This window comes from Coenobita brevimanus, chromosome 42 (assembly GCF_032717465.1).
Source record: "Coenobita brevimanus isolate Jiangsu-jjx chromosome 42, ASM3271746v2, whole genome shotgun sequence".
Classification (NCBI taxonomy): Eukaryota; Metazoa; Arthropoda; class Malacostraca; order Decapoda; family Coenobitidae; genus Coenobita; species Coenobita brevimanus.
The window spans coordinates 12,635,161-12,652,116 of NC_136995.1; positions in this window are offsets into that span (position 1 = coordinate 12,635,161).

Here is a 16,956-nt window from a genome sequence, read left to right on the forward strand (position 1 = left end):
ACTGATATTAAACCACTGTCATTTAGATACTTCTCTCTCTCTCTCTCTCTCTCTCTCTCTCTCTCTCTCTCTCTCTCTCTCTCTCTCTCGAATCCCAAACCACCACAACCTATTCTGACAGACCCAGACACCATTACAAAAACCCAAAAAGATCCATAGACGAAGAAAAAGCAACAAAGTAGGAGAAGCATCAACAACATAGCCTAAGAATAGCCTTAACAATCTTGAATACACCTTATAAGCATAAAAATCACCATCATCATCAACTAAAAAGATTCAGATACACAGAAAGCATCAAAGTGTGAGAAACATCAACAGCATATGCAATGAACAGCCTTGGGAATATTACTCTTCTACAAAAGCATAATACTATTAACTCTTACAAAGTCTAAAATGATCGGATCTTGAATTTGGCTCTCTATTGTATTTTGTTTTTCTCTTGGAGGGAACTGTTACTGCGGGCTCATGGCCTTTGGTTCCTTCTTCCTCGCATAAAAAAAAAAAAAAAAAATTGGCTGTGATGTTAGAGAGCTTACCACTATATACAACATACTCTGCCTAACCTAATATTGCATACTGCACAAAACAATCTGCTCAAATAATATTGCTGATTTCTGAGCTACAATGGATTCATAGACGATAGGGATCTGACAGGCAAATTAGTTCTTGCTGATGCTTAAGGAAATATGGCAAATGTCTACGTGATTTGAAACAGTCTACTGGGGCACCTCAGGATCTTTCCATACAACTTTAAACATCTGAAGATGACCATACAAAGGTACATTTACCCATACTATTACATCTATGAATAGAAAAGTAAAAATAACAATACAATTCAACACATCCATATGTAACTGTAGTCAGTTTGCCAAAGCCAGCCAACTTTTATAACCTCAGTACTAAATAATGGGTGTATATAATTCTAAAAGCCTTTGTGATGAGGTAGGGATGAGCCTCCTTGGTTACTAGTACAATTAACTCTCTAGTCTGACAGCACTTGGCCATCAACCAAGCTAAGATGTAAAGAATCTCTGTCAGGTGAAAACAAACTGACTACAGAATAAATCAAGAGAAATGAACAAGTACCAAAAAACTTACTCAAATCAATATACTGTACAGTATAAACGTACAGCCGGCCACAGAAAAAAAAAAAGTTAACAGAAAACAAACTATTAACGCAGGGTTGCCATTCGTACGATAAATTTCGTACATGTACGTTAAACTGCCCCTGGAACGATGTACTGTACAGTACGTACCTTTCCTTATTATCGTACGTTCTGTACGATAATTCTGTTTTGTGGCATAAGAGTTTTAATTTAAAAAAAATTGATAAAAAAGCCTTTTCAAGAGGAAATCATTTCCATAGATAGTATGTTATCTGTAAATTGAGGTCATAATTTTCTTTAGTGCACGTAGGGTAATTGTGTCTATGAGATAGCTAGGCTTGTTGTGCTTGTACTGTACGAAATGTACAGGCACATTTCGAGTCACACTGACGGTTGACCGTTACGATTTGAAACTGATATTCGTCAGTCGTAACCGCGAAGCTGTTGGGCGCAGCCACCTAAGTGACAGGCTCACTATTAGAGCTAGAAATCAGACACCGTTTCCATGTCTTCTAATATGGGTGATAAGGAGCAGGAGGTGCTTCCTGTAACACCACAAAAAAGGTAAGTTGTATGGTGTACTTTTAAGCAGCTGTTCCTTTACAATTTAAAGTTGTTCTTTCACACGTTAAAGTGCAAGCTCAGACAGAAAACAACGATATGGAATTCTGTTAAGTGTGAATATCGTAACGAAGAGGGGAAAATAAAGTGTTTTGATCTGACATAACTTAAATTTCCCGTTCTGTGTCAGTACACAAATGTCACACACACGATCATATATATATATATATATATATATCCCATTGGAACCCCGTGTCCGGAATATTGGACAGAACTGGGATTTTTCAAGTCTTCAAAGTAGGGAACCCCCGGGTAGGGACCTATGAGCTTCGCTACTATGAGCCGATAGGCGGAGGGCGGTACGCTTAGTACCCACCCAGTGCCTCGCCCAGCAACCCCTGGGATCCAATGGGATATATATATATATATATATATATATATATATATATATACCTCAGACTAGTTCCAGTTCGGGTTCACATCGTCAGCAACAGTACAGGAAGAATCAGGCCATGGCTAAGTGGGCCTGTAGTAGTAGCAGTTAAAATATACGATATATTTCACATCCATCCGATATATTTTTACGATAATTTGGGTGGAAAAACGATAATTTTGAAACATCAGTACGTTAACTCGATCAAAAAAATCTGGCAACCCAGTATTAACGACAAATGTTCGCACCGTAAACATTATATGAAGGGAAAATTCTCAACTCATTTATCTCTGACATAATGAAAGGAATCAAGTGGGGATGTTTAATGAGGGGAATCAACTCAGAATGGTTGTTATTCTTGGATATAAATGAAGGGAAACAAGATGCACATTCGCAGTTAACTAAGGATGCTTGTTAGTTCTTAATTTCTCAAAGCTATTCAGGGCAGTATTTTTTTTTTTTTTTTTAATGCAGAAAACAAACAGAAGGCTTTAAGAAATAAACAAAAGAGAGACTGATTCAAGATCCGTTAATTTTGAGATTCCTGGAAATATTGCATTTAAAAGACTGGAGGTCATAGGCACAGGGAAATAAAGACTAAGGAAGACAGTTCTAAACCTGACCTGTCGCCAATTAAAATCTCAAACAAGGACTATAGGTGCATATTTTTCGGTATATTTTTTCCTGTGGCAGACTGTGCAGTACATCACTATGACATGGCAGTAATAAAATTGCAAAAATAACATACCAATACAAGAAAATACGAATAAAAATATAACAACAAATATCAGTATATCAGGGAGGATAAAATGCAAAACATCTATTGTTATTGTTGGGTAAAAAAGCACTATGATTTATAAAAGTCCTTTTATCTCCCACATTTATTTATGATCTTTTGGGCTGATAATATAGGCTGTTGTGGTGGTCCTAGGCTCATTTTCAATATTAAGAATCACAGTAATTGCTAGAAACTAAATAGGCGAATTTAATGAAAGAAAAGAGGCAATATGACCTTCGAATAGTCTTTTTTAGACGTGTGTGATTCTTACTACCAGCAGTCTACTTTGGACAATGACAAGCATTTATCCTTCACAAAATTTCACAGCTCATTTAGCGATACCCTATTCAAGAAGCTAGATGATCAGCACACACATATAAGCTACACAAACAACTGACACTGTTTCACTTTGTGAGAGTGCAATTACTTACAGTGCTGTAAAAATGCTAAAACTGATGCTATATTGGTTCTGAGAAGTGGTTTGGTTACAGCACTACTACAGAGGAATACAGGACCACAGCAACAGCAGCCCACAATTTTACTGAACCATAATACAGGGCTGCCCATATATACAGTATATTGCGTGTTGTCGGCTCAGTCTGCTGGTATGGGGCATGCAGGTATTTTGACGACTTTCTGAAACAGCTACCGGGTATTCAACTATGCTCCAGTTAAGGTAAGGGCATCAAATTACCATCTCTCCTTTGTAATTGCTATTTGAAACAAGCCTGTACTGTATTAAGGTGTTAGTCACGAAGAAGTGCTATGGAAAGGATGCTGGGCCACAGTGCTATCTTATTCTGCCAATGGGGTATGGGAAGTACATCTGCATAAAGAAAAATATCTCATTGTGTGTGTGTGTGTGTGTGTGTGTGTGTGTGTGTGTGTGTGTGTGTCATATCTCCTTGTGTTATGTTTTTGTGTGTGTCATGTCTCCTCATGTCATGTTTCTGTGTGTCATGTCTCTGTGGTTGTTCAATTTGCATGTAGATAGAGCTATAAGAGATAACAGATAGGGAAGTGAACATAGTGAGTGCCTGATGAGAGAGGAAAAGGTGTGGAAACTTTCTGAACTGTTGCTTGCTGATTATACTCTATTGTGAGGAATGTGAACTGCAAGGCTAGGTGAATGAGTCTGGGGGTGTAATAGTTAATGGAATCGAAAGGAGAAAGAAGAGAAGGGTAAAACTATGGTCTTGAGGGAAAAAAAGTCACAACATACACAGTGAGACTGGATGGTGAGGACATCGAGAATGAGAGTGTATCCAAGTACTTAAGTAGTGTGATGAGTAAAGATGGAAGGAAGTGCTTGAAAGGGCACAGCAAGATAGAAAGGTTGCTGGATCATTGAAAACAGTGATCAGGAATAGGGAGGTCAGCATGGAATTGAAGCTTGGATTCTATTGGAAAGAGACACAAATCAAGAGTGAGAGCAGTAGAAATAAAGTAGGATTGTGTGGAGTTTTATGAACTGACAGAAAGAAAAATGATGATGTAAGGAAGCGTTGTGGTACTGTTAGGAAAAATACTTTGAAATGGTTTGGCCATGTAGAGAGAATGCAGAATGAGAGACTGACTAGAAAAGTGTATGTGAGTGAGGTGGCAAGGGAGAGGAGGAGGAGGAGGGAGAGACTAAGGCTGACATGGAAGAATGGAGTGGGGAGATACAAGGGAGGGGAGTGTAAGTTGGAGAGAAGTCAAATGGCAGAAGACAGAGTGATGTGATGTTAATTTGTTTGTGGCCGCCCCTTATGAGACTGAGGTGTCTGGCATTAGATAGATAAAAGTCAGAGGAGTGGAAAAATTTCTGCTTCCTTGAAATAAGACAACTTTATGCAGTTTTGGAAGCAAATGCAAGAGGAGATATTTGATTACTTTATAAAAAATAATGCAAACAATAGATGAAAACAAGCAATCACTATATAGAAAGGAAGGGTTATGGGAAATAGAAAATGATGCACAGTAGACATTGGTAGTGCTGACTGAGCCGGTCACCGCATCAATCATCATCAACATAATCATTATAATAATCAACATCAGCCATCGTATTATACTCATCATTGCAATCATACAGTAATCATCAGCATCATCATCATCCTAGCCTCTTCTTCCCACCTAAGGATGGGGTAAGGTATGGTCCAAAAAGCAAGGACAAAACACATGTACTCAGACATGTTACATATGAACCACCCTGTATTTTTAGCATCTGTGGCATATAACCACGACTTACTTCATCTCTTTGTGAGGTACAGGCATCTGCAAAAGTATGCCAACAATACCACTCTTGGTTACTAACCTTACTCAAACTTTTAGGACATATTAAAAAGTACATCCAATTTCTATTTGATGTTAAGAATACTGTAATCACTTTTCCTGCCACACACACTTTGATGGAACAATAAAGTAAAATACAGACAAAGGGGAATTGACAGGGCCGAGGTTTATATACAAACAGAACTCTCAACATCGCAGTGTTGATTGATGTGGGTGATTGAAACAGAAAACACAGCAGGTACCTCTAAAAGTTCAGGGAATAATCTCAAACACAGATAACGCTGAAGGGAAATTTGCATGACAAATTATATTGGTAAGTGAAGGTTTTTGGTAAACTGATCATCTGATTTGGGAGCTTACAGCATATACCAGTACAGTATGGTTATCATAAGCATTTGAACTGAAACAACTGGACAAACCACAGGCTATAAAAAATGTGTCCACTGCATATCTTGCAAGGACAGGACAAATAATAATAAAAATAATAATAATAATAGTCAATAATCACATCCATGATTCACTGGCGTGTCTAATAGGTGGCACAGGAGGCTTGCTAAGAAATTATGTTAGGAAATCACCACAGCCACAGAGAAGACAAGCCACTTTCACTGAACTAACACCAGATATTGTTCAACTGAGGGAAATACTGTACTAGCAGTCAAAGGCATCAAAAATAACATGGGGAACCTTTCTATCTAAACGTTCTAGCGATTTATCTAGGTAACACTTATAACAATCTGTCTACTACCTGTGTGCATGTATCATGTTTATCTATCTGTGTACTTGTCGATCTACTATCCATGTGCATGTGTAATGTTTATCTATCTGTGTACTTGTGTATCTGTCTTATCAGCTTCAAATAATGTTGAGTTGATGCAAATGCTTAGCAAGGAGACATGCTAATCATGAAGAAGTGCAATGGAAAGGTTTCAAAACTATCTGCAACTGGTATACTGTACACAGGGGATTTGCTTAGTATACTCTTGTTACTCTAACCTGGCATAAAATTACCTTCTCAACAATAGTTACTGTTTATCAAACAGAATAATGCTAGTGATGAAAAAGTGTAATGGGAAGGATGAAGACCTGCAGACAAATACAAGTAAATACACAGGTTACGGACTAAAGATCATAATCATCCTTAGACCCCCAAGAATCATTCTTAAAAAAAAAAAAAAAAAAAAAAAAATCTGGCTTTAGATGGAATAAAGACAGTTGCTCTTCCACTTACAAACATGGAACCTATGCACTTTTGCTGTTGACAAGATTAATGATTTACTAGCTTGGAATTTTATTAGGCCTTGTGGTTTGTTTACTGCTTAGCTGTCAACCTGATAGTGCCAAGAATTGATTCCTGGCACTGCATCATCATCACTATTGTCCATTAGCATGTAAAATGAGTACTTAGATGAAGTAACTGGACTTGTATACCCTAGTGGTGGAATGATCTAGTTATGGAGCCTGGCACTGCCGCTGATCACAATTATCATCATCATCATCAACCCTAACTCCTTTTCCCACCTAAGGATGGGGTGTGGAATTCTCAAGAAAACTTTCCTAAGTAGGGGAACAACTGTTAACATATCCTATCCACATCAATTTGGCTTATGGAGAGGATGCAGAGCCACAGTATTGCTATTCTTATATTCTCTGCTTCTGAGTTATATATGGGAATTAGCCCACCAAAGAACAAAAATCTCTGCCAAGTCATGGTGGACAAGCCAAATAATGTGCAACTCACATATTTCAGGAGGGTGATAGTAGCTGTAGCAGTAGCAGCAGCAGCAGCTGGAGTCCAGTGTCACAGGCCCAGCGGCAGCAGCAGCACCAGCCAACCTCAGTGGCAGCAACAGCAGTGACAGGAGCAGGACATGTGGCCTCAGAAAAAATGACAAGTTTTTAGGGGATATCTCAGGTATGTTGATGATTTAACCCTTTCTCTGTGGAGTAGTTCAGTACTGATCTTTATTAACCCCACAGTATTAGTGCTGGAGAGGGACACGTTCATGTGGTGGCACCAATAGGACGGGGGGGTGGAGCTGCCTGCTTATATTTCTCAGTCTCATCCAAGGAATCAGTGGGCAGTAACAAGAGACAGAGACACATAGACAGATAGATCGATGGATAGATAGAACAGTAAACAGGATTTTGTTTATATTGGGTTTGTTAAATTGGGGATTAAGTGTCCTTTTCTGATTTTTATTGTTAAATTGGGGATTGTGTCCATTTTCTGATTTTTAATTGTATTTTCTGACTGTTTCTTGTTAATATCGTTTTCCTGATGATTTTCCATACATGTAAAAAAAAAAAAAAAAATCGATGATAATGGAGCCAGTATTTTTTAATGAACATTACATATGGTCAGGTTAGGCTAACCTGCATTAATTAAATGAGCTAAGGTTAGATCAGGATATTCCATGGTATTAAAATTTTTCGTAATACCAAAAAAAAAAAAAGCCTTAATTCCTTTTTTTCTGAAATAGCCTCATACTGTGCTGAGGCCCTAACATGGAAAAAATAAAGTTCATATTCCTACGGTGCACGTCTTTCAGAGATGGGTTTGGTTATGTATTTTTAATTCTATTACAAGATAAATTAAGAAAATAAAAAAATAATATAGGGACAATCTGCAGGAGTTCCCATTAACAAATGAAGGGATTTTTCTTACTTGCAAATTCATTTTCGACAACCAGATCCTGTGGAAATATCCTTTATGTTATTAAAGGTTGTGCAGTTCACTCATGACAAATAAGGAAGATCACTGGTTAAATGAATCAAGGTCTACTGGCTTTCTCTGGCAAGTGACAATAACAACAGTCCTCCATACAAGAAAAGCTGTCTGTCTATCTATCTATTGCCAGACGCCATAATCCCGTACGGGGTGGCCATTTGTCTATCTATCTATCTATAGCCCGACGCCCTAATCCCGCAAAGGGTGGCCGCAGACAAAACGCCTCCAGGTCGCTCTGTCACCCACCATTTGACTACCCTCCCCCCAACTCACCCCCCTCCTCTACCTCTCAACTCCATCCCTCCACCTCATCCTCGGTCTACCTCTCCCTCTCCCTCCCTCCACCTCACCTACATACACCCTCTTAGTCAGTCTTTCATTCTCCATTCTCTTCACATGTCCCAACCACCTCAGTGTATTTCTCTTAATCTTCTCAACCACATCCACATCTACCCCACATCGGTCCTTCACTTCTTCATTCTTCAACCTGTCCCTCCACGTCACTCACGTCACTCCCCAGGCTCCTCTCAAGTAACTCATTTCCACTGCTCTCACTCTTGACTTGTTCCCCTCTTGCAAGGTCCATGCCTCGCTTCCGTACGTCAGGGTAGGGATCACAATACTATCATGCAGTGACTTCTTAACTTCCATACTCACCTCCCAATTTCTTATCACTGCTTTCAGTGTACCAACGACCTTCCTTCCCTGCTGTACCCTTTCACGCACTTCATCCCCCAAAGTTCCATCCTTACTCATCACACTACCCAAGTACTTGAATGCACTCACATTCTCCATATCCTCACCATCCAACCTCACTGCACACTCTGTGACTTCATTCCTCTCAAACACCATAACTTTACTTTTGTTTACATTAACTTTCAGATTCCTCCTCTTACACACTGTCCCAAATTCATTCATCAAACCTTGCAACTCCCATTCATCTTCACTCAAAAGTACTGTATCATCAGCAAACAGCAACACCGGAAGCTTCCACATCTCACCCTCATTCATTAGAGCCACCCCCACATCCACTGCCCTACCCTGCACCTCCTTTACAACCCCATCCATCTATATATTAAACAGCCATGGAGACATCACACAACCCTGTTTCAGTCCCACATTGAGATCAAAGAACTCACTCAGCTCACCATCCACTCGCACCGTAACCCTAGCTCCCTCGTACATACTCTTCACAGCACTCAACAATTTCCCCTCCACTCCATATATTCTTAATACCTTCCACATACCTTGCCTATCTATTCTGTCATAAGCTTTCTCTAAGTCCATGAAGGCAGCATACACTTTCCTTCCCTTCTCTAGATACTTCTCCACTAAACATCTTAGAACAAATATCTGATCTACACACCCTTTTCCCTTCCTAAATCCCCCTTGTTCTTCTCCAACTAGCTCCTCTGTCATGCCTAACGCTATCAATGAGTATTCTACCATATATTTTACCAGTCACACTAAGTAGGCAAATACTCCTATGGTTACCACATACTTCTCTCTCTCCTTTTCTTTTGTATAAAGGAACAATTATACCTGATTTCCAGTCCTCTGGAACTCTTCCCTCTTCCCAAGCCAATCTACACATCTTCCATATCCACTCCACAACAATCTCACCCCCATACCTAAGCATTTCACCACACACTCCATCAATTCCTGGGGCCTTTCCCAACTTAATATTCTTCATCGCTTCCACTACTTCCGCCCTACTGATCTCTTCCTCCCTCCTCTCATCTCTTCTCCCAGCCATTCCCCAACCACTTATACTTGCACTACTCTCACTCTCCACATTCAACAAATCCTCAAATTGCTCCTTCCATCTCCTCAGTTTCTCCTCCTTACCAAAAATCTATTATTCCTATCTTTCACTCCCCTACAATTTCCCCTTTCTCACTGCCTTACTTTCTTTACCTCCTTCCAAAACAATTTCTTACTCTCCCTCCATTTCACACTCAGATTCCTCCCAAACTCCTCATCCACTTTCATTTTACTCTCCTTCACCAATCTCTTAACCTCCCTTCTCCTGCACACATATACCTCTCTCTTCTCTCTCTCATCTTCTCCCCTACCTCTACTCGCTAACCATTCACTATATGCCTTCTTCTTTTGTTCCACAGCTCGTTTCACCTCATCATTCCACCATGCTGTCCCTTGCACACCCTTGCATCTCCTCCTCACTCCACAAACTGCCTCACACGCTGCGCCTATCTCCCGTGAATATCTTACATACGTCTTCCACCCCTTCCATCTGCTCTAGCTCATACCGTCCCAGTCTTTCTTCCACTATGCTCTTATACTCTGTCATTTTCTCACTATCTTGCAATTTCTCCACTCTTCTCGCAGGAGTTGCTTCCTCCTGTCTTCCCCTTCGTCTCCTCAGCCACTTTCTTTGCAGCTCTACCTTGGCCATTACTAAGTGATGGTCCGAGACTCCATTCCCCCACCCTCTCCACACTCTTGCATGCAACACTTGTCTTCTCATTCGCTCATCCATACACACGTAGTCTATCATTGCCTTTCGTTCAACAAGTTCACCATCCATCCTCCTCATTACTCTCCATGTATACCGGTGGATCATCTTATGCCGAAAGTAGGTGTTGGCTATTGCCAACCCCTTACAAGCACAGATGTCCACCAAAGCACTTCCATTCCCATCTACGTCAGCTGGCACACCCACTGACCAACCACTCCATCCATTTGACTCTGAGTTATTTGTTTTACAGGGAGGGGCACTAACCCTCCACCAACCCACTTGACACGTAGGGAGCACGTATGGTTTGGTTATATGGTTACCACCCAGCGTTGTAAATGGTTTCTTGGCTTACAGGAAACCATTTGGCTTGTCACTCAATGTAAAGCCACTTGTAACGGAAAGAAAAGCATTACGTAGTGACAGGAAAGATGGGAGAAATAGGAAAAGAGGAGGGCAGGCACAGAAAAAGAATGATAAAGGCTAAGGAAGAAGTAGGCAGCACTACATCAAGTGAGTGGATGATGGTCGTGTCCAAGAAATTTTGCATGTAGTTAAATCCATGGCGCCTGTGGAATCATCTGTGTATTAATATTCAAGCCATGTACCTCCTATGAACCATAACATAGAAAATTAGTTAACGATGTACCTATACTCTGTTTTTTTTTATTGAGGCGAAGATGCACTTGACAAGTTGATGATTGGCTGAATGCAGCACGTCCAAAAAATATTTACTAACCCAAATTTCCCTCTCACATATTTATTGTCAGTTAATGCTGCTAGATTATGAAGCAATGTTGCATTCAGCCAATAATCACCAATCTGTAAAGTGAATCTTCGCCTCGATAAAAAAAAACTGAGTATAGTTCATGGCCCGCCCATCTTTAAATGCCAGAAGACGGAGTGTTACCAATGCTGCTAGACCGACCTGTTCTCAAACTCTGCTAGACTGTTAAATAGCAAAAATCTCTAGAATATCTCAAAAACATGATATATAATCTATGGAATACCGATAAGCATGTAGAAATTTCAAGAATATAGGAAGATATCTTGCACCTAAACGTTAATATAATTGCTAAATGGAAGTAGAGCAAAAAACAAAATTGACGCTAAATACAGTACCCTCAAGAAAATAACTATAAAAGGACACGCAGTCATAAAAAATGATTGCTTGAGCTTCATATTGTTATAGAAAAAAGCTACATTTCTTGCATCTAGACGCTAAAATTGACCCCAAATAAAATACCACATCGTTTAGAAAAATGGTTAACTTTGGTAATACGAATCTTGGCACCAAAACTCGAAATGGTCTTAGTAAATTCTACATAAAACGGATTCTTGCCTTGATTATTGTTATTTCTGTTAGACTTAGTAACCAAAAAATAATCACATATTTTAGAATAAACTGTTTACGTATTCTGTAAAACATTATTATTACTTTTCACAGTGACTATTACTTTTATTCGTCCTTGAGCAGGTTTGATTCATCACTGGAACATAAACTTCGAGGAGGGAGAGAGCGTTGCAGATAAGTGGTCTTTATTTGTTTCTTGTTTTTCCTCCATGTCATATTTTACGTGAAGTAGGCTTAATATGCCGTGTTATTACAGACTCGAGATCAGTTGGAACACACAAAATAACGTTTTTAAGGAGTAATTTTAAGTGAAAACAGGTTAAAATTCCTTTCACTGGCGTCGAAAATGGTAGCGTCACTTGGTCCGAGGTCGCCGGTTCAGTCACTTGTATTATTTTTTCTTTCATGCTGCCCCCAAATAACATCGTCCATCCTTGTGCGTGATATCAGGTTGTGAGGAAATTAAGGGCGGTTGTTTAACGTAGTAGCATGAAATGTCCTTGGATTGAGGTGTTAAAGTAGACCTATAAATCTATAAACTGCACATAAATTATTAGAAAACCAACTGGATTATAGACATGAATTTATATTGTTTGGTATTTTAGGAAAATCTGACCATCAGATCGTTCGCGTCACTAGTTTCATAGTTTTCGTCCTGGCAGCCCCATTAGTTAGGGTTTGGGGGACGATTTTCAAAGTAAAAATCGATCAAAACATTATGATCATGGGAAAAACATATTTTGATCTGAAATAGAGTCAGATATTGCACAATTTGGTAAATTTTTAAAAGTAACCAACGTTTTCTTTTATTATTATTTTTATGGTTTCCAATGCAAAATACTGTGCTTTAATTAGTTTTGACCCTCATGTTGAGGGGAAAATCCCCTTTTTGGAATTTTGAGTAAGATTTCCAAAAGTGAGTTTATTCCCCAAAATCAAGATCAAGATTAATTAAAAACACACAATTTTGCATTAAAATAACCCAAACTAACCTAACCTAGGCCTAACCAAGAGCCTGACAGACGGAATGTACACGCCTGCACCAGCTAATATGGCGCAACATTCATCCGTTACTGAGCGACAGCCTAACCTAAGCCACTATATGACTACCCCTACAAAATTTGCTCCCCCAACTCAAACTAGGCTTAAAAGGTAAGTCTTAGTTAGAATAGTTCAGGGACGTAATATAACGAAAATTGGTAACGTTGGTTACTTCTAAAGTTATACCCACAATTTAAAAAAAAATAAAACCAGAGATGTCTAACCGAACATGTATCTGTCTATCTATTGCCAGACACCATAATCCCGTAAAGGGTGGCCATTTGACAGAGTTAGTTGTTTTACAGGGATATGATGCAAATAAATATGAATTACAAGCCATTTGCATATGGTACCTAACTTTTTTTTTTTTTTTTAAATACCTTTCAGGAGCCAGGGGACAACCTTATTATGCAGTTTTCCTCACTTTAACAAAAGTATATATTTTTTAAAGTTTTCAGGGTACTGTGGTAGTGATATCAATTTTGTTTTTAATCCTTTAATTTTTTTTCTTGGTTTTCTTCAAGGGGACTTGGGACTGTCTTATTTTGAAGTTTTCTCCAGTTTATTCTCAACAGCATTAAAGTCCATATCATTTCATTTTTTGTTTCGTTATTGAAGGCTCCAACATGCATGCATGTGTTGGCCTTGTTCACCTAATGACAGCTCTCTGTGCTGCTCGATCTCTGGCAGCTTCCCTGTTCAGCCCCCAATACTGAGGTCACACTCAATGATCTCATCCCAGGTCTTTTTTTTTTTGTCTGCCTCTCGCATCCCTACCCCTAACGTTAACACTTCCCACGTTGTGCACCCATTTATCATCCCCCATCCTCTCCACATCCCCAAACCATCTCAATCTACCCATGAATCTACCTCCATCACAACACCAATACACTCCAGTCCCATCCAACCTCTCAGTTCTTCCATTGTGAACCTAGCACCCCCCGTCCTTGCACTCAGGGACTCGCTGAACATCCACCAAATCATCATCATTTATGTATGTTTGAACTTGCACATATCCTCTTCCTTTATTGCCCAGGTCTCGCTACCATACAGCATCACACTTATAACATGCTGCATACAAAGTTCCCAGAGCATGGTGGGAGAGCCCTTTCAATGTCAGGAGAGGCAACAGATTCCTAAACTTAATCCAACCACTCTTCACTCTAGCCACAGAACTAGCTCCAGCCCCACCTCAACCACATAACATTTCTTCCAAATAACAAAACTGTTCCTTACTCTCATGAGACTCACCAGCATGTTCAATATTTTCATGCCTGTCTATCTTCACATGTTCTCTCCAACATACTGCACACATGAAATCAGCATTGTCTCGCAGTCTACCTCCACTACTGCATCTCTCATGCTGCCACTTATCACAAACACTGCACAAGATGGAATTACTTCCCACATCCTTATGGCAAATCCCACATGGCCACCCTCCTTCTTTTTTGGAATTTTATTTTATTTCTTTTATTCAGCGTGTTTTAAAGTTTCAATTATTTTTTTTTATAAGTAGTAAGTTGCTCACCTGGTTGGCTACCCTTTTTTACACTGGTTAGTTAGGCAGTGAGAGGAGCTGCATAAAGGAAAACAAAGGCAGCACAAATCTGCAGGTACGCCAGTCAAATGGGACAGCAAAAGCAATCTAATATTATCAGTGGAAAAGACTGAGTTTAACTGTCTTTGTTTAGAGTTGCAGCAGTGCCAAAGACAGACAGCCGCCATCCTAAAACACCATTTCAGTACAGTACTGATTTATCCTCATCAGTGTTGGTTTATCTAAACCTAACCCAAATTATCTTAAATCTATCCTCATTTATTGTACCCCACCAATATCTAACCTAATTTGTCCTAACCTTACCTAACATTTCATAAATAACCTCATTTATCCGGACCTGAGCATGTTTAATCTACTTTATCCTAACATGGAAAATTATTTCAGTGGGAAACAAGCATCACTGTGAGACAGATGTAAATATTGATATAGATACAGGAAAACAAGTCTCCCTTCTTGATACAGGTATCACAAGTAACAGTCTTGTTACTTGGGAGAGGTGGATCAGTGAAGCCATTTCCAAAGCAACCTAAGACAAGCCTGACTATAAATAAATAAATAAAAAAGATAATAATCATATCTCTAGTGTAGGGGCATGCATATTAAGCTCTTTATTTCCATTGAGCTTCAACATTTTGAACTGAAGCCTTTGTTCAGCTGAGGAGAGAGGTATCAGAATGGAACAATTAGAGAATTAATAAAACCGTTCACTACTACAATCATTCAGGTTAATAACTAGAACATTGATATGTTGCTTTTGTTGTGGACCCAGGCTCATCTGACAGTGAACCTAATGGACGGCAGGATGAAGTTGCCATTTTTGTCCAGTTTGCAGTCCTCCTTCGGAGGGATAGAGAAGTAGTTTAATGTTTCTGTGAAGCACAGGAGCAGAGGAATAATAGTAGGAGTTACTATGCAGGCCCTCTCCAGCACCTTAAAACTGACATAAATAACGTACCAGAGAACGCTAAGGTGGAATATTCAGATTGGTTTGGAAGAAATGCTACAAGGCCTCAAAGGCCCACAAGAATACACCTTTGGTTTTCAAAACACTAATTGTTATCCCTTTTTTTAGGTGGTGTGACATGGAGGGAGGGCAGATGGATTGAGAAATGGAGACTTTGTGGTCACTGCCTTGAAACTGTCTGACTATGTTAGCTAGATAATTCATTTACTATACTGTATATGGTATATTTCACTAGTAATGGTATTATAATTATTGCCATTATTTATTATTATTATTATTATTATTATTCAATGTTAGGTAGATGAAGTCCTCATTAAAATGAAATTGCTTATTGAAGTTCCATTGCAGCTCATAATTTTATTAGCACCCAATTCACAGTACTGGTAGTTGTATGTAAAATGGTAGTCCCTTACTGTAAAGTAGCATTTTTGTGCCTCCCTATTTATTGTTAAATCCTCAGTATAGTTTACAGAATTTTTGTAATAAATTTCCCTTGTCAGTGATAAAGTTGATTTGCTACTTCTTAATGTGCAGTGGGTGATATTTGTAATAATTAATTGTAATTTATCACTCAGCCATTATGATTACTAGCTGTTGTTATTTTGTTGTGATCCAACCTCATCTAAATATGGACTGAATGGGCCGGGGGCTGAAGTTTTCCTTCTGCAGTACACCATTCTTTGCTGGGGGAATAGGGAGGAGTTGAAGGTTTATAAAGCTAGGTAGTAGAGCTGCCAGGTTATGTCATTGCCAGCATGTGAGGGCATACTTCATCAGCACTGATTTTGTAAACTAAAAATATTTATGATGTAACTCTTCCATAGTAAACGGGCTATCTTATGTTCAGACCTTAGCACTAAGGCCTATTATTGGGTTTCAGAGAGTGTCCTCATGTTCCAAATGAAAATTGAGAAGTCACCAATGCTGCTACTACTACAAGTGCCTACCACAAACATTACCACCACCTCCACAACCATCACCACCTCCACCACCAATGCTTCTGCTGCTTTTTGTGGGCTTCTGTGAGTAACAAAATATTTTTTCATTAATTGTTGCATTGGTACAAAAATGGTTCTGCCAGTGCTATCCATCCCATCCGGGATTAAGGCTTTCGGTTATATGTAGACTCATTTCACTCTAGTCTGACCTGAGATTACTATTTTGCCATCAGGAATGCTTGGGATTAAGGAATTTGGCTGTCGAGTGAAACTGATTGAGAAGTATTGACATAGGATTATAGGTCTGTGATTCGGGCTGCATTCAGTTAAAACTGTTGTTGGGCCCTTGGTTATGAACCCACTGGACTGCAGGCTGAAATATCCATTCTCCTGTGCAGTCCAAAATCCTCTCCGTGGGATATATTAAAAAAGATAGCTGAAGGGCATTCCTATACTTTGCGCTTTTGTATCGGTCCCACTACATGAAGGCGCCCCTCCTACTAATTGCTCTTTATCAACAAAAATAAATGTTGGGCTTCTGAGGTTCATTTCTCCATTTTTTAAATACAGGTACAACACCAGTTTTCTGGCACCCTTCATTCCAGAGCCGTGTTGGATGAACCGTTTTGCCAGACTAACCTAGGCTACTTGTGTCACGTCCAATAACTCAACTGGGACCATTGGAGATCATGTATAATAATTCAACAATACATCTCTGACCCACTGTCCTTCAGAGTAATGA